Here is a 26,866-nt window from a genome sequence, read left to right as displayed (position 1 = left end):
GGGAGGTTATTTGTGTCCTCCTTTGTGAATACAGAACCAAAGTATGAGTTTAATTGGTCTGCCATTTCCTTATTCTCCATTATATATTCTCCCGAATCGGACTGCAAGGGACCGACTTGGGATTTTACCAGTCTTTTCCTCCTGATATACCGATAAAAGCTTTTGCAGTCTGTCTTTATGTTTGCTGCAAGTTTACTTTCGTATTCTATTTTCCCCTTCCTGATTAATCCCTTTGTCCTCTTTTGCTGTATCCTGTACTGCCCCCAATCTTCCGGTCTGGTGCTTTTTTTTGCCAGTTGATATGCCCTTTTTTTTTATTTTATGCTGTCCCTAATTTCCCTCGTTATCCACGGTTGAGTCACCTTTTTAGGTTTATTTTTATGCCAAACCGGTATAAACATGTTCTGGAATTCTTCCATTCTATCTTTGAATGCTTGCCATTGTCTCTCCACTGTCAATCCCCCCAGAAACACCACCTAATCAATCTTACCCAATTCCCGTCTCATACCCTCGTAATTCCCTTTATTTAAGTTCTGGACCTTAGTCTCTGATTCAATTTCCTCACTCTCCATCTCGACTGAGAGCTCGATCATATTATGATCGCTCTGACCCAAGGGGCCTCGTACAAGAAGATTGCTGATAAGTCCCTTCTCATTGCACAATACCCAGTCTAAAATGGCCTGATCTCGAGTCGGCTCCTCGACATATTGGTCCAGATAACCGTCCCGAATATAATTACCCAACCTGTCCAAATCATACTGGAGTTTCTCTGCATCCTCCTCACAGCACACACGCCCACCCAGCTTTGTGTCATCTGCAGACTTGGAAATATTACATCTAGTTCCCTCATCTAGATCATCATTAATATATATTGTGAATAGCTGGGGTCCTAGCACCGATCCCTGTGGTACCCCACTAGTCACTGCCTGCCACTCGGAAAAAGACCCGTTTATTCCAACTCTTTGCTTCCTGTCTGCCAACCAGTTCTCTATCCAAGTCAGTACCTTACCCCCAATCCTATGTGCCTTAACTTTGCACGCCAATCTCTTATGCGGGACCTTATCGAAAGCCTTCTGAAAGTCCAAATACACCACATCCACTGGTTCTCCCTCATCTGTTCTACCAGTTACATCCTCAAAAAATTCCAGTAGATTAGTCAAGCAAATCCATGTCCTCATGTGCACTTCTCCAATCTTTCAGTGGGTGGACTGAGAAACACCTTAGTGAGCCAAGTCCTGATGTGAATCATTAAGCTGCTTTGCTTCACAGATGGAAAGTGAATATACAGAGTAAGGTCAAAAGAAATCCCACTTCCTTCGCTCAATTTTGTAACATGCAAGTATTATCTGCAAGCTGTTGCTCATTATTATTAAAGATGGAATGGAACTCACAGTGGCTAGATTATTAGTGAAATTAGTGGTGTATTGATAGAATAAAGCAACCCTCCGCATAAAATTTAGAAGCTTCTATTAATTTGCTTTCAAGTGGTTAAATTCACCTAACGTCAGATGTGGAACTAGCCACCCCTCACACCCACCCTCATCCTAGTACAATCACACCAGGATAGGCACTTGTGTGTTTTAGCCAATTTTCATGTGAAGTTTCTGTTAATGTGCTGTCAAACATTGAAATCTTTATTTTCAACACTTTGCGTTCTTGGACAGATTTGTGTGCACCTTTGGAAGTGGCATAGTGAGTTGCAGTGAATGGTGAGACATAACGGTACCCCCTGCAATGGTGGCGAGTGTGAAAGGGATGTAGGGCATTGTAAGGATACTTTATGGTGTTGGTGTGGGGTGGTGCCAACCTCGCGCATCATTTGGCAGCCAGGGTGTACAGCATCAAGTGAAGTAAATCTGTCTATGGTGAGGCCATCTCTGGCCTCCCAGGCAGCAATGTGGTCAGGTGCCAATGCCTTGTGTCCTATGCAGCATCAGTTGATTGCAGAGAAGGTTGGTGTTTTTGTTGGTGCTGCTGGTGTGCCTGGTGCTGCTGGTGTTGGGGCTGATTGTGGTGGGATTCTGAGGACCAACGTGAAATATTTTCAAGGGCACTGATGCTGATGTAATAGATGGCAGGTAAACTTGAGATGACAGAAGCGATCTGTCAATGGTGAGAGAGGTTGTTCCAATGAGGTGACACTGGGTACAGAGTTTACTCCAAACACTTGCAACCTGCGTAAAGCTCAATCTGTCTTCCGAATGCAGTAAGCAACAGCTTCTGAGCTTGGAAAGTGAACAGCTATGAGATGGGAGCTTTTATAGCACATTTGCAGCTGTCAAGTGAAGAGATGATCTCATTGTAACACAACTCCCAACCTGCTTACCTGACATGATCCCCGAGCACCGTGGAACCCGTGGGTGACCTCGTAAAATTTAAAGGTGAGCTCAAAATACTTTTTAAGTGGCTTTTAACAAGGTCATAATGACCTAAATTGCCTCCCCCACCACTGCGTGTCAGGTCTGTTCAGCATTGACAGATCTGACATCTGGGAAAATCGTGGGTTCCCACCCGACCCGTCACCAAACGCGACCGCTGACCCCCCCCCCAAAAAAATTCCCCCAGTGACTCTAGAGGAATTGCTCTTTAATCAAAATATCTTCCGGCCCCACAATTCCTGGCACTACCAGGGTGAATGACTGGCTGGGGGGTGGGGGGAGACGGGGGTGCATGGTGGAATTTGAGGTTTTTGCCCCTTCTCACCGTGAGAGGTTTTTTCTGGAGTGGGGTCTGGTGCTTCTTACGTTTGCTCCTCTTTTGTTGTCATGTTAGAAGAAACGGCAGGACTAAAAGGATACATCACCCACCAGAAATCCTGCCAATTGTACCTTACTGAAAGCCCATGGAAAGTATGCCTGCAAAATGTAAGTGTACTTACAAGTCAAGGTAGAGTGGATTCCACAATAATTACCTAATAGCAAGTTTTAAATCTTATAGTTTTTTTTACTTTAGGCTTGCATTAGGCCAGATCGTCTCCCCCTCGCCCGCCCCCACCCCCCCCCCACCACCACCAAAAAAATGAGCTGCAAGGTACTGCTCTGAAATTCCTAATCCTCTTTTTGCTGATGACCATATACCAGATACTTGGAATGGAGTCAAGACCAGGTCTGAATGGTGGTCAGAAATCCCACCCCACTGCACTTCAGGGTGTCTTCAGGCAGTTTAAGCACCTAAATTGAAGAGGAACCTTAGCTAGCAGGAGATCTATTTTGGTAACAACTTCTAACTATCTATGATGTTTCCAATAGCAACGGTCAGCTAGCAAGCTAGATAGAAATGCTTCAAACACCTTTTCAGCAGTATTGTATACCAAGCTTTTTTTTTATCCAGTACAATCTTCAAATCAGAGTGGAAGTTAACTCATTTTGTTTACATTCTGGAGTTTCAGTCCTCCCTGATGATGACTTGTGGTGGTGATGCACTTGTCAAAGGAATGGATGAAAGAAGAGCTACACAGAAGCAAAAAGTGTGGCTCAGATTCTAAGAGATTACTGAGTAAAACAAAACAGATTTTACTCTGTTACCAGCTATTAAATCTATTAACTGCCCTTTGTACTTTGAAGTAAGTTTAATTTTTTAAGGGTTTTTTAAACTCTTGGGCAGTTTAAACCAGAAGTAGAATCCGGGTATAAAAGGGGAGGGGCTAGTGCAGTGCACGGAGTGCCTTGTGCATTGAGTGGTGCTGGAGTTTTGCTAAGTGGGAGTAAAATCATTTAAGTGTATTTTGTGAATTTTAGCGTGTTAAGAAGTCAATTATTTGAAGTAAGTTTAATTTTTTAAGGGTTTTTTAAACTCTTGGGCAGTTTAATCCGGAAGTAGAATCCAGGTATAAAAGGGGAGGGGCTAGTGCAGTGCACGGAGGGCCTTGTGCATTGAGTGGTGCTGGAGTTTTGCTAAGTGGGAGAGTTCGGATAAGTGGGAGGTGAGGGTGTGTTTTTTGCTCTGATTTGTTCCCCACTCCCAGGCTTGGACAACACTACGGAGGCGGAGCAGTGAGACGAGTCAACCAAACAGGCCCCACAGACAGTATTCAAGGAGGAGGTTGGTGATCAGCTGGTTGGTTGGTTTTCTTCCTTCTCTTCTCTTTTATACCTTTAAGTTGGTAAGTCCTTTGAATAGTGGTGTGACATTATCATCTATATCCGGGCAGGGTCTTCATAACTAATAATAAGACATTTAATTAATTATATAGAATGGAGCAGGTGATGTGTTACTGTTGCGAGATGTGGGAGCCGGTGGTCCCCATTGAGGCTCACGGTGATTACATCTGCGACAAGTGTTTGCTGCTAGAGGAACTCAAGTTCCATGTTATGGAGCTTGAGACCGAGCTTCAGACACTGCGACACATCAGGGAGGGGGAGAAGTTCCTGGACTCTATGTTTCAGGAGACGGTCACACCTATGAAGTTAATTACTACAGATGTAGTCCGTGGTCAGGGACAGGACGGTGTGACTACGAGTGAGGAAGGTACAGGGATCCAGGATGTAGTGTTGAAGGAGACGCAGCCCTTGTTCTTGTCCAGCAGGATCGAGGTTCTTACTCCCTGTGAGGGCGGGAGCGGGGACTGCAGGGAGGATGAGCAACCTGGCCACAGCACTGTGGTACAGGGGGCCATTCAAGTGGAGGGAGTAAAAAGAAATGTTGTAGTGGTAGGGGATAGTATCATTAGGGGGATAGATAGGGTTCTCTGCAGTCAAGAGCGGGAGTCCTGAAGGCTGTGTTGCCTGCCTGGTGCGAGGGTTAAGGACATCTCTTCTGGGCTGGAAAGAAACTTGGAGTGGGAGGGGGAGGATCCAGTTGTCGTGGTCCATGTTGGTACAAACGACGTAGATAGGACAAGGAAGACGGTTCTGTTAAAGGAGTATGAGCAGCTAGGGGTCAAATTAAAAAACAGAACCTCAAGGGTAATAATCTCTGGGTTATTACCTGAGCCACGAGCGAATATGGCTAGGATAAATAAAATTAAAGAGTTAAATGCGTGGCTCAAAGACTGGTGTGGGAGAAATGGGTTTTGCTTCTTGGGACACTGGCACCAATACTGGGACAGGAGGGAGCTGTTCCGTTGGGACGGACTCCACTTGGCCAGTGCTGGGACTAGAGTCCTGGCGAATCATATAACTAGGGCTTTAAACTAATTAGTGGGGGGGGAGGTTTCTAGAGAGCAAATAATAGAAATGACAACAGAGAAGGTCATAGACTTAGGTAGCAGTGGGGGAATTAAAAAACAGAATGTGTCAGGAAGGGACAGAAGGTATGGAGCAAAAAGTAAAGTACTAAAAAGGGAAAAAACAGGAACTAAGTGTTACAAAACATATTTGAAAGTTCTTTATCTGAATGCACATAGCACTCGTAACAAAATGAATGAGTTAACGGCACAAATAACGACATATGGGTATGATCTTGTGGCCATTACAGAAACATGGCTGCAGGGTGACCATGACTGGGAATTAAACATACCAGGTTATTTAACAATCAGGAAGGACAGGCAGGAAGGGAGAGGAGGTGGGGTGGCTATGTTAATAAAGGAAGGAATCACTATAATACAGAAAAATGATATTGGGTCAAAGGAGCAGGATAGTGAAACAGTTTGGGTGGAGATAAGGAATAATAAGGGGAAAAAAACACTAGTGGGTGTAGTCTATAGGCCTCCGAACAGTTGCAACTCTGTTGGACGGAGTATTAATCAGGAAATGGTGGAGGCTTGTAATAAGGGAACAGCTATAATTATGGGGGATTTTAATTATCATATTAACTGGACAAATCAAATTGGGCAGAGCAGCCTTGAGGATGAGTTCATTGAGTGTATTAGGGATGGGTTTCTTGAGCAGTATGTAACTGAACCGACCAGGGGGCAAGCAACCTTAGATTTGGTCCTGTGTAATGAGACAGGATTAATTAAAAATGTCCTAGTAAAGGATCCCCTTGGAATGAGTGACCATAACATGGTTGAGTTCCATATTCAAGTAAAGGGTGAGAAGGTTAGATCTCAAACAAGCGTGCTGAGCTTGAATAAAGGAGACTATGAAGGTATGAGAGCGGAATTGATTAGAGTGGACTGGGAAAATAGATTAAAGGGTAAGACGGTACATGATCAGTGGTGTACATTTAAGGAGTTATTTTACAACTTCCAGAAAAAATATATTCCACTGAGGAAAAAAGGGTGTAAGAGAAAAGATAGCCATCCGTGGCTAAGTAAAGTAATTAAGGATAGTATCCGACTAAAAACAAGGGCATATAAGGTAGCCAAATCTAGTGGGAGGATGGAAGATTGGGAAGTCTTTAAAAGACAGCAAAAAATAACTAAAAGATTGATTAAGAAAGGGAAGGTAGATTATGAAAGTAAATTAGCAAAAAATATAAAAACAGACAGTAAATGTTTCTATAGTTATATAAAAAGAAAAAGGGTGGCTAAAGTAAATGTTGGTCCCTTAGAGGATGAGACTGGGAAATTAATGGTGGGAAACATGGAGATGGCAAAAACACTGAACAATTATTTTGTATCAGTCTTTACAGTAGAGGACACTAAGAATATCCCAACACTGGACAAACAGGGGGCTCTAGGGGGGGAGGAACTAAATATGATTAAAATCACTAAGGAAGTGGTACTTGGTAAAATAATGGGACTCAAGGCGGATAAATCCCCTGGACCTGATGGCTTGCATCCTAGGGTCTTGAGGGAAGTAGCGGTAGGGATTGTGGATGCATTGGTAATAATTTTCCAAAACTCACTGGACTCAGCAAAGGTCCCGGCAGATTGGAAAACTGCTAATGTAACACCCTTATTTAAAAAGGGTAGTAGGCAGAAGGCTGGAAACTATAGATCTGTTAGCCTAACATCTGTGGTTGGTAAAATGTTAGAGTCCATTATTAAGGAGACAGTAACGGGACATTTGGATAAACATAATTTAATAGGACAAACTCAGCATGGTTTCATGAAGGGGAAGTCATGTTTGACAAATTTGCTGGAGTTTTTTGAGGAAGTAACATACAGGGTGGATAAAGGGGAACCAGTGGACGTAGTGTATTTAGACTTCCAAAAGGCATTTGACAAGGTGCCACACAAAAGATTATTGCTCAAGATAAAAAATCACGGGATTGGGGGTAATATTCTGGCGCGGGTGGAGGATTGGCTCTCTAACAGAAAGCAGAGAGTTGGGATAAATGGTTCATTCTCAGATTGGCAACCAGTAACTAGTGGTGTTCCGCAGGGGTCAGTGCTGGGTCCCCAACTCTTTACAATCTATATTAACGATTTGGAGGAGGGGACCGAGTGTAACATATCAAAGTTTGCAGATGATACAAAGATGGGACGGAAAGTAGTGAGTGAGGAGGACATAAAAAACCTGCAAAGGGACATAGACAGGCTAAGTAAGTGGGCAGAGATTTGGCAGATGGAATACAATACTGGAAAGTGTGAGGTTATGCACTTTGGCAGGAAAAATCATAGAGCAAGTTATTATCTTAATGGCAAGAAACTGGAAAGTACTGTAGTACAAAGGGATCTGGGGGTCCTGGTGCACGAAACTCAAAAAGTTAGTATGCAGGTGCAGCAAGTGATCAAGAAGGCCAATGGAATGTTGGCTTTTATTGCTAGGGGGATGGAATATAAAAACAGGGAGGTATTGCTGCAGTTGTACAAGGTATTGGTGAGACCGCACCTGGAATACTGCATACAGTTTTGGTGTCCATACTTAAGAAAAGACATACTTGCTCTCGAGTCAGTACAAAGAAGGTTCACTCGGTTAATCCCGGGGATGATGGGGTGGTCATATGAGGAGAGGTTGAGTAGATTGGGACTCTATCATTGGAGTTCAGAAGAATGAGAGGCGATCTTATTGAAACATATAAGATTGTGAAGGGGCTTGATCGGGTGGATGCGGTGAGGATGTTCCCAATGATGGGTGAAACTAGAACTAGGGGGCATAATCTTAAAATAAGGGGCTGCTCTTTCAAAACTGAGATGAGGAGAAACTTCTTCACTCAGAGGGTGGTAGGTTTGTGGAATTTGCTGCCCCAGAAAGCTGTGGAAGCTACGTCATTAAATAAATTTAAAACAGAAATAGATAGTTTCCTAGAAGTAAAGGGAATTAAGGGTTACGGGGAGCGGGCAGGAAATTGGACATGAGTCTAGGTTCGGAATGGTCATGGCCCTGTGGGTAGTGGAGTGGGCCCAGGGGCCATGTAGCCTGGTTCTGCTCCTACTGTGTTCTAATTCTGTGTTAGATTTCAGGAGATGGTTTTATTCCTGTTCCTGGCTGGGGTGGAGATCGCCTTTACAGAAGGTAAGTACTGTAGAAAATATAGGGACAGAGTGATCTCCTGGAAGAATTTTGATCGCCTAGATGGGTCGGAGAGGAATTTCCCAGATTTTTTTCTCCCAAATTGGCCATTGGGTCTTTATCTGGTTTTTCGCCTCTCCCGGGAGATCACATGGGTTCGGGTGGATGCACAGTGATAGAAGATTTGAGGTTAGGATCAGATCAGCCATGATCTTATTGAATGGTGGAGTAGGCTCGAGGGGCCGATTGGCCTACTCCTGCTCCTATTTCTTATGTTCTTATGTTCTTATAGTAATTAATATTGTTGTAGTGGTGATTTTGACCTATTTTTTTCCCTTACCTCTTTTTATCAGTCCTGGAATAGGATTTTCCTTTTCCAGTTCTGATGAAGACGCCATCTGATACATTCATCTGTCTTTTTTCATCTCTTCAGAGGCTGATGAACTTGCTGTGCACTTCTGTTTCTGTTTTTATGTAAGATTTTTTTGGCCTGAGAATTTTTTTACACACAGGAGCGAGAAGGGATAATGATTGATTCTTTTCCATCAGTTTTCTGCGCTCCTTTTCTGGCCTTTCTTCCTCTCCTGTAGGTGTTTGCTTCTTATTGTTTTTTTTCTCTATCGGTTCCAAATGTCTTCTGGTACTTCACTCAAGAAACATTCTTCATTTGTGAACATAAATGGCAGCTGTTGCACTATTTGACTATGGGGTACTTTACTGTCCAACCCAGTCAGTCACACACACCCCACACACTTCCCACATTATCACGTGCACCCCACATTCACACACACACTTCCTCCCGACATTCACATTCTCTCTCTTCCCACCCCACCCCCATGGAATCTTACCCCAATAAGGAGTCAACAACTTCAAGGAAGAGGAGAAAACAACAGAAAATGCTGGAAATACTCAGCAGGCCAGGCAGCATCCATGGAGAGAGAAACAGAGTTAACGTTTCAGGTCTGGGACCCTTCATCAGAACTGGAAAAAGCTGGAGATGTAACAGATATTAAGCAGGTGCAGAGACGGGGGGGGGCGGGGAGGGAGGGGAGGAAGGAGTAGAAAGAACATCCTGTACTTTTGTGAGAGGCAGGAAAGATAAAATGTTGCAAATGGGAGTGGCAAAAATCATAGTGCATGAAAAATGGGGGCAGGGATAATTATCTGAAATTGTTGAACTCAATATTGAGTCCGGCAGGCTGCAAAGTGCCCAATCGAAAGATGAGGTGCTGTTCCTCGAGCTTACGTTGAGCTTCATTGGAACAATGCAATAGCCCGAGGAAAGAGAGATCAGAGTGGGAGTGAAGCGGTGAATTAAAGTGACAAGCGACCGGAAGCTCAGGGTCACCCGTACGGACTGAACGGAGGTGTTCCGCAAAGCGGTCGCCCAATCTGCGTTTGGTCTCCCCAATGTAGAGGAGACCGCATCGTGAGCAGCGAATACAGTATATTAAATTGCAAGAAGTACAAGTAAAACGCTGTTTCACCTGGAAGGGGTGTTTGGGGCCCTGGACAGTGGGAAGGGAGGAGGTAAAAGGGCATGTGTTGCATCTCTTGCGCTTGCACGGGAAGGTGCCAGGTGAAGGAGCAGGGCTGTTGGGGGTGATTGAGGAGTGGACCAGGGTGTTGCGGAGGGAGCGGTCCCTTCGGAATGCTGAAAGGGGAGGTGAGGGGAAGATGTGTTTGGTGGTGGGATCACAAAACAGATGGGGGAAAAAATAATCATCGCTATCCTTGCTTATTGTTAACTCTCCCTTTTTCTTTCTTGCTCTATTGTTGAAAGAAAAGAAATCTCAGGCTATTAAAAAACTTAACTGAAATCAGAAATAGCTGGAATTGCACAGTCAGTCCATAGACAATCAAGCAGAGTAGCTATCAGGGCCAGAATCTTGACTGTTTTTTCCTATCCTGCACCCAGGGGCATTAAAGTCAATTGTCATGTCCCAGCTGCTATTATCCAGCTCAGTACGATTTGGGATTAAATCTGGGACCTTGGGGGAACCCATAACTCTCTACTTGTGCTGTTCTATCCTTATTTACTGTGAGCAATGGTCATAGAAAATACATTGAGTTTATTTGTAAACAAGAGCAGTATTGACCCTTTCTCTGGCAGCCTGAACTTGTACAGAGCTTTGCTTAGGCGCAGGGTTATGTGAAACCATCAGTATAATTCTGTGCTCCTGCCATTTTAAAGCAGGTAGCAACAACATAATTGAATTTGATAACAACTGATCTTCATAAATTGTAATCAGAAGATCAGTTTTGCTATTACAGTTAAAAAGATTATTACATAACTGCCCAAGGACTCAGGGAAAGTATTTGGCCCTGAAATTCTTTAGGGGTTCTCCCTATTCCCTCACCAAAACTTCTTAAAGCTATTGTTTCTCGGATGGGGGAGGAGGAGGGCGGTCAGGGGTATGCTGGTCTCCACCGAAGTTGTAGTGGGAGACCGGGAGAATCCTATGCAGAATTTCAGGGCCCATGTCCAAGCCATAGAAATCGGGAAGGTCTTTGCTGAGTACGGAATTAGATTATAACAGCTGAAGAAACAGTGGGGGTATGCCAATTAACTGCAGCAGTCCTGCATAAAGGGAAGAAAAATTGGCCAGGATTCTTACTCTTGATGTCTATATGACAACCTCCACTGTAACTGTACATGTGTGAACACTGGCTAAGTAGAGGATTGGGCTTGGCTGTGATGTCCTCCACACTTGGATAACATGCTGGCTCTCACTACCTCAGCTCTCCCATGAATAATGGCTTCTTGGGTAAGGAACTGGAGGGGAAATGGCATCTGTGGAACCATATCCCAGTGAGGAGAGATTCAACACCTTCAGGGGAGGAGAAAATAGTTTTTTAAAATTACAATAACTTGTTTAGTCTTGAATCTTGTTTCATTAATAGTTATATTGAATAAAAGAACAAGTCACACAATAGTCATGGTTAATTACTAATGGACCTAGTGACATTTTATGAAGCCCATCAGGAGTTGATTCTCCTCTTGCCTTTTTACTAACATTCAAATTATAAAGGTGGTCAAACAGACCATTAGAGATCAGTTTCAAAGATTGAAATGAAGGGCTATGTGCTGTCTCATAGTATAACTGCAGTTACTGAAAGGCCAAGTACTCATACTGCTTCAGGTAAAGACTTGTAACCTATAAGCACTGTTCTCCCTGCTTTGGCTTGTACTGTGCTGCTGGTTCCTATTATGGCCTTTGGAGGACCAACAAGGATCAAAGTCCATTTTTTTTGCAGTCCCTGTGATATAAGCTCTGAACCCATGAAAATGTGGTCCTTGGATACTATGTGAGTTGTCGAGTTCACCTCTCTATTGAATATTATTGACAAGAGTATTGTAGGAATCCCACAGCTATCAACTCAGGAAATATCACAATGGGGATGTTACTTCAAGTCAAACTGTGACAGTAGGACAAAGGGACACAAGTTCAAACTGATGAAAGACACATTCTCATCAATTTCCATGAAGAAGTTCTTCATGCAGGCTGATCAATATGTGGAGTACAAAGGAAAAACTGCAAATGTAGGTAATCTAAATTAAAAACAGGAATGCTGGCAGTACACAGTAGGCCAGTTAGTTTCTATAAAGAGAAAAGACAGTGTCATGGTTCAGGATCTTTCATAGAAAAGATTTGAAAAAGGGAAGAGGTACTTTAAATGTTGCGTTTCAAAAGCATAGTGTACTCCTGCAAGTTAAAATCGGCTTTCAGATGATAGCTAGTTAAGATGCTAATAAAGCAGCTTTGATATTTTCTCATACAGTGAATAATAAGCAATTTGGTAGCTTGTCTCAGTAATTGAATGAAACACCTTACACCCATTGTGTTGGAAAGCTTTCATCTCAATTTGACTAAAGTCAGGAATAAAGCAGGAATACAGTTACAGACATCTAAAAGGCAGTCTAGCTTTTGCAACAGAGAAACTACTGAGGCAGAAAGTCGCCAGAAAAGACGGGCTGAGAAAGTCAATGCAGAGAAGTTAGTGGGGGTGAAATTCAACTTTGACAGTAGCGCAATGAAGTCGATGGAAAAGAAAATTGGGTGGGTCAGGGTGTTAATTGGGCTGTTGATTCACTATTCATTTAGCGCTAGCGCCAAAATCAAATTTCACCCTCAATCTATTGGCTCGGAATTTGCGGTTCTAATGATGGCAGAACTGTCAGCGTTTGCCATCAATACAACTGTGAAACTGACGGCAACTTCTGGCGTCCGCACATGCGTAGTTAAACGTGGAAATCCAGAAGTTGCTGTCAGTCATTCCCTACTCCCCACAGCGGGCAATCAATTGAAATCACTGAATTGATGAGAACTTCAGCTTTTATGTTCTAATATCGCTGTTAAAAAATAAACTAAAAAAGTTAAGCCTTGTTCCATGAGCTTTAACTGGGTTTTTAATAGCATACTGAGTCATAACTGCTGCTGAACAACCATTCTGGCCCTGAAAAGCTAATATTATATTTGTGAAATGTCAACTTTCTCCATTATGGTAAAAGTTCCATGGTTTTTAATATAATATATGTATAAAAGTTTGTTTATGATATTTCAGCTTCTACCTTAATCCCATGTGTATATCCCAACTAACAACAGAAAATGCTGGAAATACTCAGCAGGCCAGGCAGCATCCGTGGAGAGAGAAACAGAGTTAATGTTTCAGGTCTGGGACCCTTCATCAGAACTGGAAAAAGCTGGAGATGTAACAGATATTAAGCAGGTGCAGAGACGGGTAGTGGGGAGGGGGTGGTTTAGGAGGGGAGGAAGGAATTGAAAGAACATATTGTGCTTATGTAAGAGGCAGGAAAGATAAAATGTTGCAAATGGGAATGGCAAAATCATACAAAAATGAAAAATGGGGGCAGGGATTATTATCTGAAATTGTTGAACTCAATGTTGAGTCCGGAAGGCTGTAAAGTGCCTAATCGAAAGATGAGGTGCTGTTCCTCGAGCTTACGTTGAGCTTCATTGGAACAATGTAATAGGCCGAGGACAGAGAGATCAGAGTGGGAGTGAAGCAGAGAATTAAAGTGACAAGCGACCGGAAGCTCAGGGTCACCCTTATCCCAACCTTTCGCTCTCTGTAAAACGATTAAAAAGTGAAGGAAAATCAGTGCAGTTTACTTCCTGGATTGCTGTCTGTAAAAATTCTTCAATGTGATTGCCTGCTTAGCCAGCTTGATTACATCACTGGATGCTGGAGATTCACTTGATTTGGTGTCAGATTCAAATTAACATCTGGAGGGGAGAAATCCACGCCACAGAGATCACTAGATCTTTGTGAGCAGCTTTCATCGCAGTCAGAGGCGAGCACCGACACCTCACCACTGACCACAAAATCCGGGCCATTAAAGTCAAGCTAGTTGACTCACTGATGTGGGGAAATGTTACATGTTCATTATTATTGTATTATTATGCAAAAATAAGCTGTACTGATTGAAATAAGTGAATCGGATCATAACTAGTGCTCTGTATGTTCACCTTATAGTGGAATAAAGCACAATTCAAACCAAGCCTCGTCTCATTTAGTATTAACTTGGCTCGCCTTTGGAGAGATTGAAGAAGTATACATGCGAAAGACAGGAGGATCTGATCCCTTCCACCCGACTCAATATCCACCACTGGTGCAGTATGTTTGATCTATAGGATGCATTGCTGCAACTCACCAAGATTACTTTGACAGCATTCTCTGCCCCCCCCCCCCCCCCCCCACCACCCTGCAATTTCTATCACCTGAGCAGGGGGAAATTGTTACCTCCAGGTCACACACCATACTGACTCAGACATTTATCACTGGGTCAGTATCCTGTATTCCCTACCTAAAACTATTGAGCGAACCATCACCACAATGACTGCTGTGGCTGAAGAAGAAGGCTCACTTTGTACCTTCTCAGGGGAACCAGGAATGGGCATTAAATGCAGCCATACCAGCAATGCCCACATCCTGAGGACAATTTTTTTTTAAATCATAAGATAATGCTATTGTTTCCTCCCTGGGTTATGCTATCATGCAAGCAGATGCAGGGTAATATGTGTCAACTCCCATAAAAGATGCTCAGCCCACTTAAGGCAGTGACTGATGCCACTGAAATCGAGAGGTATAACTTGTGCTGTGTGTACATTTACCAAAAATATCTCTTTATCACAGGTGCTTACTGACCTGTTTTGTATTTCCAGAATCATCAGATCAACACGTGGAAAGGGTTTCAGGGTGGGTTAGTAGAGACAAAGCGCTAGTGAACACCTTTCCGGATGGATGAGCCGGAATGCGCAGAATGGATTGCCTCCTTCTTTATCATGTGACTGTCTCCCCCAGATATTGCCCCTTGCCAAGCAATACTGTGAGATGGTTATACACCACTTTGTGCATTAATGCAATGTGAAAACCACATCCATAGACACAAAAACTGCCGTGAGACCAGCCCCATTAGCCGGTGCTCTCTGTTATTGTTCGCATTTGTATTTTAGTTATTGGCTTCCTTCTCGCCTCTTCAAGCCCCAGCTCTCCTTGGAGCTATTAACCAGGTCAAACAGGCTTGTCCCACTCCTGCAGCTCGCGTAATTGCCTTTTTAAAGTATATTATCGGACTCTTTATTATCCTGTCATATTTCGCTCTCGGGCTCTCTGGGGGAGGGGGTGGGGGAACTAAACTGAATAAAATTCAGCGTTTGCGGCTCCATCCACCTGCCACTCTGGAGCAGGGAGTATTTGCTTGTAGGTGTTTAGCCACTTAAAGGGATTCAAACGGGTTTGTTCAAAAGACCGCAAGCTTCCTTTCTGCTTTAAATCGATGGCTTTTAATAGTAGTTAACAGCAATATTCATAGTGAAGCGGTGCCAGCCCGTTGTCAGTGGCTGTTTGGTTGAGTTGAGCAAAACGACTGCACAATCCCAACAACAAACAATCTGCCTCACTCACAGTACAGCGGGAACCTGGCAATAAATACTGGCCGATTCCAGTCAGTGCTAAATCTGAAAAAACAAGCATTTGATGCAAACGATTTTGGAGTAACCATCTATTTAGTTCGCCCGCACAAAGTAAGGCAAAGTCAGCCCAAAGGATTGGACTCGCTCCCAAATCACAGCGTTTACATTAAGTGCCCCCACACCCAGACTCCTGCTGTTTTTCATTGAAAGATGGCTATTTCCCCAGGGCCAGGGGGTGCAATGTCCTTTAAATGCATCGTAATTTCCGTAAGAATTATAGTTTCGAACAAGTTGGAAGATACCGATTCAGATTATTATAAAGATGATGCTGGACTGGCCGTCCCGTTAAATACCACCCGCTCCAGCCCTCGGAGGATCCTTCAAGGAATTCGGGTTCTATTTTTAAAATTCCGAACAAGGATTGTTTCTCAGCAGGTTTTTTGATGTGCGGGATTAGAAGGTGATTCCCCCCCCCCCCCTCCTTTTTTTTTCACGCTGGTTGAAGTTTGAAGAAAGTGTTTCTCAACGAATGGCCCAGGCGTGTGAGCCGGGGAGCTGACCAGCCATGTACAATGGGGAGTGCCGAGAGGAGAGTGAAAAGCGGGGGCACCACAGCCCCGGGATCCGCACTGAGCAGGAGGGATAACTCCATTGTGGGATGTTTCCCCAGATTCCGTTGCTCCACCCTGATTCTGGCACCACATGCCTGTTAATGTGACGAGTGACTGAGCGGTAAGCGGGCGAACAAACATTGCACATTGAGTTCTGTAACTGAAGAGGGAAAATAGTCCAGTGTTGAAAGGGATCAGACGCGGTAAAATCAAGTCAAAAGTCGCGCGCGATTATATATCAGTGTTTGCTGCCTTGTGCCTTAGTCAAGCTTTCAGTAGCTTAACATAACCTCTTTAGTAGAAATTCTTGCAAACAAACGACTTCAAAATGGTTACCAGTAGATTTGAGCTTTTGGTACATCTTTTACAATTAAGTAACAATATTTCAGTGCAATGATATCCAGAACTAATGGACACAGTTTGAAATTAATTATATTAACGGTGTATTCACACTCTACAAGTTCAGCATTGGTGCACAGCTCCAACTACTTCGAGTGCAATTCGCAGGCCGAGGCCTGAACTGATTGCAGTAAAACTGAACCAGCCCCCCTCCTCCAGGGAGTCTTGCTCTTTGCCCTGACACAGGATGCAGACTCTATCCACACTATCAATGCAGTGCCAGTGCAAAGCGAACCCATCTTTGCACCGAATGAAGCCACCGTTGTGTAAATTCGCCCTGCTTCGTGTTATTTAATCCAATGTTATCCTTATAAATGATGTCATATAAATGATGTCAGTTGATAGAAAGTTTAGAAGAGTGAAGAATGAGCAAGTTCATTGGTTTGGAGTTTTCGCAGAAAAATGTTTGGAACAATCCTGGAAAAGTATGGAAATCCATGAAATAAAACCAGGATTGAACTTATTCAGCCACCATAACCCAAATGGCCCTGTGAATGACATATGGCCGCAATGCCTTAACATCTGCAACAATGGCTTTATCACATGGTACTGAGTGACATTTAATTTGGAATTCAAAGTAAAAATCAATTAGAACAATCGACCGACTGAACACCGAGTCTCCAGAAATAACCACATAGGTGAGTGAGTAATTGATTCATTGCAATTGTTTTTCTGCAAAGAAGTATTTTAACTTTTGTCTGGATTGTAATAAAATGCTTGTGGTTGAAGCCCTCTCAGGGTGGGGTTTGGCTTCCCACTAATGTTACAGTTGTAGGGCACAGACTCACACCGCTTCCGTCTGATGGCACCAGGGGTGTAAATGCAACGCGGTATCAATCCAGGTGTAAGAAATGCTCAGGCGTCCCTTGGGCCCGCAGTTTATTTAAACTCCTTCATAGAACTTCTGAGTTCATTATAGATTTGAACATCGCCAGAACCTGACCTGCGCTCCTGGGGATGTAGTTAAGTTGTGATGTGGTCACAGTGATTACTGCAAAGAACAGTTCATTTGTTTTTTTTAAATCTTTCAAACTCCATCCACAGGATGGACAACCAAGTGTCGAATGATTTCTTTCTTGCATTTCTTTCTTGTTGGCGCCGCTAAACTTTGCCCTTTGAATTCCGAACTTCAGAAGGCTGCTGACCCTGTGGTCTCGGATCTCCATTTGGGGTGTGGAACCGCTAGGTGTTGGGGTTAGGGCTGCAGATGGATTGGGTCTACCACTGACCTTGATTATACACCATCAAATGCTAATGCTTGTGTGTCAAAGACCCTACCTGTTTAGACATGGACATTACCACCAGCACTGTCTCATCAATTAACACTTAACTCCTGACAAGTAGGTTCAGCCAGCCAGTATAAGCAGATCAGTTCTGACGAAAGGCCATCGACCTGAAACGTTTAACTCTGTTTCTCACTCCACAGATGCTGCCTGACCTGCTGAGTATTTCCAGCATCTTTTGTTTTTATTTATTATAGTATTAACAGGCATGTGGAAAACTCATAACCAGTCTCTGGTTGTACTGCCAAGGTGAATTTAGTGTTACAGTGAAGCAGTTCCGACTTTGGTGCTAAAGTTAGTGTGTAGCTTGGGATTCACCCCAGCAATCTCCTCACAAAGGACGGCACTAGAACAGTATAACTGAAAGCCCCATCACACCCAAGGTTTCATACCCAAACTATAGATACCACAAGCAGCGTGGATGCAGTATTCTGAAATTTGAGTTAAAAAGTGCAGTGGGGTCCATTCCTAGAACATCATGTCGTCGGTGACACCAGCATGACAATTGGCTTCACGTGGATTTCAATGACAGGAAGAATTTGGTTCTCAGATTGCTTTGTGAAGTATGGTTTTAAAATCTGCCAAATGCGATTATAACGACAAAACCCATTATTCCGATTACTTACTGATGCACTATTTTAGATTTCTTATCCATCCAGAGTTTGTGATTCTCAAACTGCAGTGCCAGAATCGTTACATCACGAAAGTAAACTCAAAGATAACAGCATTTCAGCTGCAGCGTAGCGGGTTCTCGAACAGAATTCGAACTCTATGTCAGGAACAGACAACACTGGGGTAAATACTATCACAGAACTACTTAAATGACTACATCCTCACATTTGGCAAAGGAAAGGGTTAAATACACATGAGGGGGGAGGGGCGATTGAGACTTATTCCGGTAAATTCATGTTTTGCAAGATAGGTAAAGACATGCGTCCTATATTTTACCATCTGGCCTATTCATTTCACCAGATGCCAGCATAGCTTGCATCTGTAACTTGACAATAACTGCGACGTTTGGTCATTTGGACCTCGCACGGTTTGTGCACAAACACGTTTCTTGGTCCTGTGCTGAACTCCAGCAGCCAATGACCTTGGCAGAAAAATTCTCCCGGCCTGCTGCTGCTCACCAAATGCTCGGTTACATCCCCGGACACTGGTGATTTCATTACCCGCTCACGCTAGCTGTTAAATGCACCGTTGGCTTTTTCTTATCCTTTACCAAGTCCGCTCTCAGCCAAATGTGTCGTCATTGCTTTGCTTTAGCTGCAGCCTGCTGTGCAAGAACATTAGCAAACGTGACCTCCCTTGTCACATGGAAGTGAGCCTTCCCCCTTCGCCGTCGTGTCCCAGCACCTTTTTTCTTTCATTTCTAGCCTGTGCGGCAGGTAGGTGGAGATCTTTGAACCAAAAGCACAATTCTGAGCAAGGTTTCAACACCCGAAAAGTCGACGGGTTTGCTTGTGCATCCTGGACAGACGCTCCCTGACCCACTGAGTGGCCCCAGCATTTTCTGTTTCTATTTCGAGGTATTCGGAAGCAGATTCACTGTTAGAGAAATGAACCGAACAAAACACCAGCTTTCAGTGTAATGTGCCTTGCAGGAATTGGCTGTCCCGCCTGTTAAACACATTGCCAAACAATAGTTGGTATGTGTCACGGTTGGCATGATCAAATGTTAAACAGCGGTGCAGGAATATAATCAGTACATGAAAGGTGCATTGACAGTACACGGGTGGGTTTCAGGCTGCAATTGCACAACACAAATTTAGCATTAGTGCAAAGTCGTAAATTGTATCTACCAAGGCTTCGTGTAAGTGCAGCCTGGCTATAGAGTCAGGGGCGGAGAGGGGCAATCTCACATAGAAAGAAAGACTTGCATTTCCATAGCGCCTTTCACAACCACCCGACGCCCCAACGCGCTTTACAGCCAATGAGGTACTTTTTGAAGTGGACCACTGTTGTAATGTAGGAAACACGGCAGCCGATTTTCGCACAGCAAGCTCCCACAAACAGCAATGTGAAAACGACCAGATAATCGCTCACTTAACGCATTATAAAGTGTAAATTCAGTGTGGTACCAAACCCGGTGTAAAAAGTGTAATTTAATGTAACCCTTGAACCTTTTGGATTTTCTTTTTTTTTAAACGACCTTTAATTCATTAAATATTTAGACAGCACCGCACCTGCACTGACTAAACCATTAAAATGAAACTGCTGAGAGGAGTGTTGTACCCATGTGGAAAGCGCACCTGCCCAGAGCGCTCTCCCAGACAGCAGCATTCACATTTCAGCCGGGCGGTGTGCGCAGTCAGAGATCAGTAGCTGGCCTGTACATTGTATTCATAGATTCAGCTTCTTAAATCTTCAGCAACTGAAAGTGCGGAAACGTGTGTTCAGGTTCCGTGAAGCATGATTGTGATCCATACTGATGCGTTCACGATATTCAAAACTGTTTTTTAAGTGTCGGGTTAAGGAATGTGTAAGAAGAACGCCTGCACACAACTGCATTTTAGAAAAGTTCACATTTCTTTCGTTTCATTGTTAAAATCAGAACACCTCCTTCCACCCCTAGCCATAGAATGTGGTTCATTTTTGCTAGCGTGCCTTTTCAATTTGTTTTAGTTCAGCGCAATGTTAAGAGTCAGTCACTTCCCGAGCCTCGCCCTTTTAAATTCAAGAAACGCTCGACTAAAGCTTCCAATGACAGCAATGGTTTGGAAGCCCAAACCCGTAATATTGGGCAAGGGGCCTGTGGGCGATCACGGAAGCTTCCTCTGGTGATTATCATTGTTTACTCCGAAGTCTCAAGGTGACGAGCTAAACAACGCTGGGCTACAGTGGCAAACGTCTAGAGTACAGTGTTGTACATTGACATGAAGATCTGTAGGTTATTTACACTTGTAGCCAAAGCAGCTCAGCATCTTTGTGTATATCTGGTAACGCTCTTTAGACCTGTAGAGGGCACAGATAAAAAATCCAGATTTGATGCTCGAATACTGTAGCTTATGCAGCGTGGACCAGCGATGTGATTGACAGTCGCAGTTAAAAAGGTTTGGCGAGGGAAAAAAATTGAAACGATACAAATCGATGTGACCGAATCAAACTAAAATTCGATCGATAGATTTTTGGATCGCATTGAAAAATGAACTTGGTAAGCCATCCTCAGATCAACTATTAGACAGCAAGACCTGAGCTTTAGGTTCTTTCCTCACTTTTGTTCCGTCAAAACATGAGCAGCGTTTTCCAAATTGGTAAGAGTGACTAGTCTGAAACAAAGGTTTTTTTTAATTGTTTGTAAATACAGTAGTTATAGAAGATGAAGAGAGAGCAGAGCTATTCGGGTCGTGCAGCAAAATAGAAAATACACTATTTTAAATGAATTACGATGTCGCTATACACAACGGCAAGAACAATTCTTTTTGTATTTCAAGCATGTAGAACGTATTAAAACTGGCATTGCTTCATAAAGTAATTATTTTGTTGGAAGTAGTTTATAGGTTGCACTCTTTGGACACTGCAATATAAAGTTATCGCATTGCACAAGATAGAACTGCCTAAATAACTCAAACGTTTAGATTGAGAATGTATTCCCCAAGGAGTTTGGCAGGCATTTAAGTGACGGGCTGCAACCCTTTCTGAAGAGAGAACTTTGGTTTCATATTGAACTTTGCAGTGCTTTCAGTCAGATTGAAAAGCGACCGATACTTACTATCCTTTTACGAATTTTGCTTCCAGTTAAGTATCTTAATGACAGGCAAAGGTGGAATTAATTCAACGTTAGGAGATATAACGACATGTCCTGATGTATCAGTGCAGTTACCTGGATTTTGAGCAAGTTTAGTTAATGGGTAAATCATTTTGACAAGATTTTAGCAAAGCAAGATCAACAAAAGACGTTAAAATATGATAAATAATGCTTCCTGTTCACGTTTCATTCTTTTTCTTGATTTTTAATTTGTCGAGGATAAATCCCTCACAACAAAATTACATTGGATTGTATCTGTTGAAATATTTATTTTTGAATTGATCTAACCTGATTGAGGCACCTTTGCACCATTGAGGAGATCACATTAGGATCACTGAAGCGCCCTTCCACACAGTTGATTTGCTGAACTGTAATCAGTTAGATTTTAGTGCAGGGCAAATCCATAACATTAAAATCTTACAAGCAAAATAACAATATCCCCCCTCCACCCCACCCCCCCCCCCTCCGCCTGCATTCAGTCTTTATTTTGGATATCACAAGAAGGAAAATTCCTCATAAAATATTAGATTTTAGTGGAGAAAGTTAAGTGGGGAATAAAGACCACAGCGAGTCGTTGAAATACTTTCTCTTGGTTCATGGTAGAACTCTAACAGAAACTATAACAGAAGTAAATTTACTACAGAAATCCAAAAACAAATAGGTACAAATTTTTCACAAATTGAAGCGATAGAATTGGAATCCTTTTGTACTTTAATGGGGAATTGAGCACAACAAGCCACATAAAGGGAAAATGACTAAAGGCCACCAACCTGAAATGTTTACTCTGTTTCTCTCTCCACAGATGCTACCTGACCTGCTGAGTATAGCTGAGACCTGCTGACCAGCACTTCTGTTTATATTTCAGATTTCCAGCATCCGCAGTATTTTGCCTTTGTATCAGTGTTTAAGCCACAATTTCCACTGGATTGTAGTTGGCAATGCATTATTATGAAGTATAAAACTAAGCAAATGCTGAATGAAGGTCATCACTTGTAAAAAGGGGGTTCTTTTATTAAGCCTAGAAGGAACTGGTGCAGTTTGTAATTATGTACAGTCGAATTACAATGCACAGTTTGTGCCCATGCAAAGTAATTTGGACTTTAATTTCCCACATTACAACAGTGACTACACTCCAAAAGTACTTCATTGGCTGTAAAGTGCTTTGAGACGTCTGGTGGTCATGAAAAGCACTATATTAATGCAAGTCTTTTTAAATTAATATAAACTACATAATATAAATTTGAGAGATCAGATCAAATTCTGTCAAGTAATGTGAAACCACCTCCAGGAGCTAGTGTCCCATTGCTTTAGTTTCTCACCCATTGTTGCATAACTAACAGGCATGAAGCCGACTTCAAAAAGTTTGGTTGACCCACCTAGGAATTTTTGAACTTCATTTTTATATTGTTTAATATTAAAGTGCGTGAATATGCCATAAAATGTAAAAAAAATGTAACTATAATCTGGGCACTATTAATAATTGTTATGTGCATGTATGCATGTGCACCTTCAGGAAATTCAGCTGTGCCTGGGAACAAGACAATGAAGAACCTAAGAGTACAACTCAAGTCTGCTGGCTTACATGGTTTTAAGCAGGTACTGGCTTAAAACTGCCACCTAATAGAACAGTCTATTGGCTTATGGGCTAACCATACTAGAAGCATGGTAGCTCAATCAAATATAACTATAGGATGCTGAAATATTTAGTAGTGTTGGCTGTAAATTTTGAGTTTATGCTGAATTTTCTATTTTACCAATTACTGAAGTATGCAAACATTAGGAATTCTGATCTGATTTAATTTAACAAATTGGTCCCTCTGTTTCTATTAGAGGTTGTTACCAAATACCAGAAATTTTATTTTCTCAGTTACTTTTCACCAAGTAAGTGGGACATATCTATGATGAAAACTGCAAATACCATCTATTTTAGTGTTTTAAAAATAGGGTTAAAATGAAGGCTGTCCTCCTTTACTAACTTTAAAAATGGAAGACAGGAAATAATTTGTTGCAAAGAGGCAAATGCTTTTGTGTGGAGAAATCAATTGAGATGAAGATACTGAGATGGAAAGGAATACAACACATTGTCAGATAAAAGTATCATTTCCAGTTACTGTAAAGTGGCAAACCAAGTGGGCTATTCTGTTACCAGAAAGCCATCAGTTACAAGCCCTTACTAATTTGTTTGTCAAGGTGTGAAGATTGTTAACATTTTGATTGCCTGACTGCTGTGAAGAAATTGTTTGAATTTCAAAACAAAAGATATCCTCATAATCCAAGAACTTTCTCATGGTCTTCAGTACATATTTGTCATATCACAGAATCACAGAATCACAGAAACCCCACAGTGCAGATAGAGGCCATTTCGGCCCATCGAGCCTGCACCGACACATATCCCACCCTATCCCCGTAACCCCACGTATTTAATCCCCCTAACACTAAGGGTCAATTTATCATAGCCAATCAACCTAACCCGCACATCTTTGGACTGTGGGAGGAAACCAGAGCACCCGGAGGAAACCCACGCAAACACGGGGAAAATGTGCAAACTCCACACAGACAATCACCCGAGGCCGGATTCGAACCCAGGTCCCTGGTGCTGTGAGGCAACAGTGCTAACCACTATGCCACCATGCTGCAAAGAGTAAATTAGAGCTCTATCAGAATAATCAAAGAGTGTTTCTAAGAACTTGCTGAATGGAACTATAAAAACTATGGATACATCTTTAAACAGTCAATCCAGTTTGCATATATTGTACTGAATAGTATCTTACCCATTTATTTGCATCAGTATATTATTTTATCTATAAATAAATATGGATAGTAGTTTTAGCCTGTATGCTATGGTTGACCAATGTAATATTTTCCACCTTCTGAGGAGACAGGCAATGTGGTGGGCATCTATATAATCTCTAGCAAGTGATTCACAAGTTAATTATTAGTCCTGGAATATACTGATGCATCCATCATAGAAAATAAAGACAGTGATTTCAATTCTTAATTTTTTATAATCTGCTAATGGAAAAGTTTGTTATTCTAGCTGTGGGTGAAAATCTCTGATGAAAATAGCTGAGTGTTAAATGAGGCCCTGGTAACCTATATAATGGAGTGGTCCAAGCATGGTTTTAATGGGGGAAGGAAGCCCCAAATATGCAAGATATCAGAAGCTAGTCTATGTCAATGATTTGGAGGACCTGACTGGCGATCTAGAAGTCATTGCGCAATTTAATGAAGATCATAAAAATAAAGCAACACAAAACATATAAGAACACAATCAAAAGTAATTGTTGTGAAAGGTGTATGTAAAAAGTGCCTTATTGCCACAGGGAAATACGAGCAATGATATAATAAGAAAGGCACAGAAGTGAAAATAGCATGGTTTGCAAATAACATTAAAAGTGCCATGATGGGAGAGAGTATGTATTGGAGAGAGGAATTTCAATGGACTAAATCACCGTATCTTAAATTTAAACATAAAACTGGCATGTAACAGGGCAGCATAGTGTTGAAAAAATTGATGCACACTGACGTAAGAAAACTACTAGGCACTTGGTCTAAGCGTTAAACAAAGCTTTAATCAACTGTTTTACAACATGGAGGTCTAGTTGTGACCTTCACTAGTTCCTGTTAAGAATGTCCTGAGCAAGCTGGGCCCATGCCCGAGTATTTATATTCTCCCTGGACAGTGCCACCTGTAGGCCGCCCAGTATTATTTCATAAGTCTTTCTTTCATGAATGACTGATTTATGTCACACACCATAACCTTAAACAAATGAGAAAGATATCATAGATTTGTTCAAAGGAAAAGATTAGAAGGTATTGAGACAATGGAGATTGGAGGAGGGTACAGAACAACGTAAATGATATATTCTATATTTTGCATAATGTATCGGAACGTCGATACAGATTATTAACAAGTGCATAAAATAACAAATTTTGACAATACAGTACCAGAATGGACAAGTGTTTAATATCTTTCTCCTCTCTTTACAGGGCAATGAGAACCAAAATGATCCATCAGCTACAGCTGAAGAGCACCACACACCAGAACACCAACACTCATCATCCCCATATCACAGAAATCACAGAAACCCCACAGTGCAGATAGAGGCCATTTCGGCCCATCGAGCCTGCACCGACACATACCCCACACCACCAGAAATACACAAATTATGGCATTAATAATAAGTGATGTTGATAAAAGTACAGCTTAAGCACAAAATACCTGGTGAGGAATAGATAGGTCTGATGGTGGTTGGTAAGGAACCATCTGGTACTGAGTGAAGATCCTGATACATAGTACCTGTTCTGGGTTTTATGGAGATACAGACCAAAGTTGATTTATTTTCAAAAGGATAGTGGTTGTTTGGTAGTGCAGCAGGGTTCAATGCCCAGTTTCTACATGAGTAATGCCACAATAACAGTTATCTGTATTACAATCTGCTATTAGCAAATAGAAACACCAGTGTTGTCAGTCGGCTCATTTTAGCATCTCTTACATACAATGGGCCAGAAATTAGGATCGGGTGCTTGCCGCGCGTGCAAGCCCCCGATGTGCACTCACCCGGCGCGCCGACATCTGAAGCCTGGGCCTGCTTGGAATTCCTGTCACTGGCCCGGTTCAGATGTTGGCGCGATGTGCTTGCCTGATCCAGCGGCGTAGTTAGTGCGATGTGCCGGCTGGGATCAGGTGAGCACTCTGCAGCCAATCAGGGGAGGGGAAACTTCATTCATGAGTTTGATAGTAAAGACTATCAAACTCATGAAAAGTACAGGCGCCCAAAAGACTAGTTTAACTTCAAATAAAATTTTAAGAAACATCCCAATAATTAAATAAACTATAAATAACTTAAAAAAAACTATTTTAAACAATTAATAACATTTTTGAAAAAATAATTTTTTACAAAATCGGGTCTAAAAATAAACTTACCTTACTGTAAAGTCCTTAAAAACAATAAAGCTGTGGAAAAAATGTAATAATTTTAAATAATAGACCACTTACCTTCAAGAATCCACTCCTTACGCCTCCTTTTTATATGTGTAAAAAGTTCAGGCCCTTGCACACGCGCAAACCTGTCAAAAAGAAGGAAGTTCAACGCGTGCGCGCAGAGTCCTGCGCGCACGCGTTGGACCTCTGAACCCCTTGGAGGAAATGTCGGTTTCCCGCGCATGCGCTGTGCATGCTGAAATCCGGCACTTCCAACGGGCCCACGCGTGAGTACCCCGTCCGTACTCATGCGTTGGGACCGGAGTTACTGGCCCAATATCTCTGCTGATATAGCGCTGTGTGGTTGAAACTCCCATATGTAGTCATTGCCAGTTTCAACTTACTTGGTTACAAGAAAACATGGAACAGCGATTCTGAAACCTCCTAGATGGCCACTGTTCAATGCTTACATAGACCTTTTGGCTATGCTGCTATCCAGCAATGCTACTCCCTTAACTAGAGAAATGCTGGTTGGGTACATGCCAAACAAAAGTTCACAACATATAAGAGCAAACATGAACTAATGTAGTCAACTTGTCAATAAAATGAATTCACTTTTAGCAGTGTGGATGGTTGATTATCCCTGCAATTCTTCATGAATGAAGAGACACACCTCAATCTGAT

Source organism: Somniosus microcephalus, chromosome 13 (assembly GCF_052327205.1).
Source record: "Somniosus microcephalus isolate GS21.2 chromosome 13, FLI_Smic_1.0, whole genome shotgun sequence".
Classification (NCBI taxonomy): domain Eukaryota; kingdom Metazoa; phylum Chordata; class Chondrichthyes; order Squaliformes; family Somniosidae; genus Somniosus; species Somniosus microcephalus.
This window is presented reverse-complemented; position numbering follows the sequence as displayed.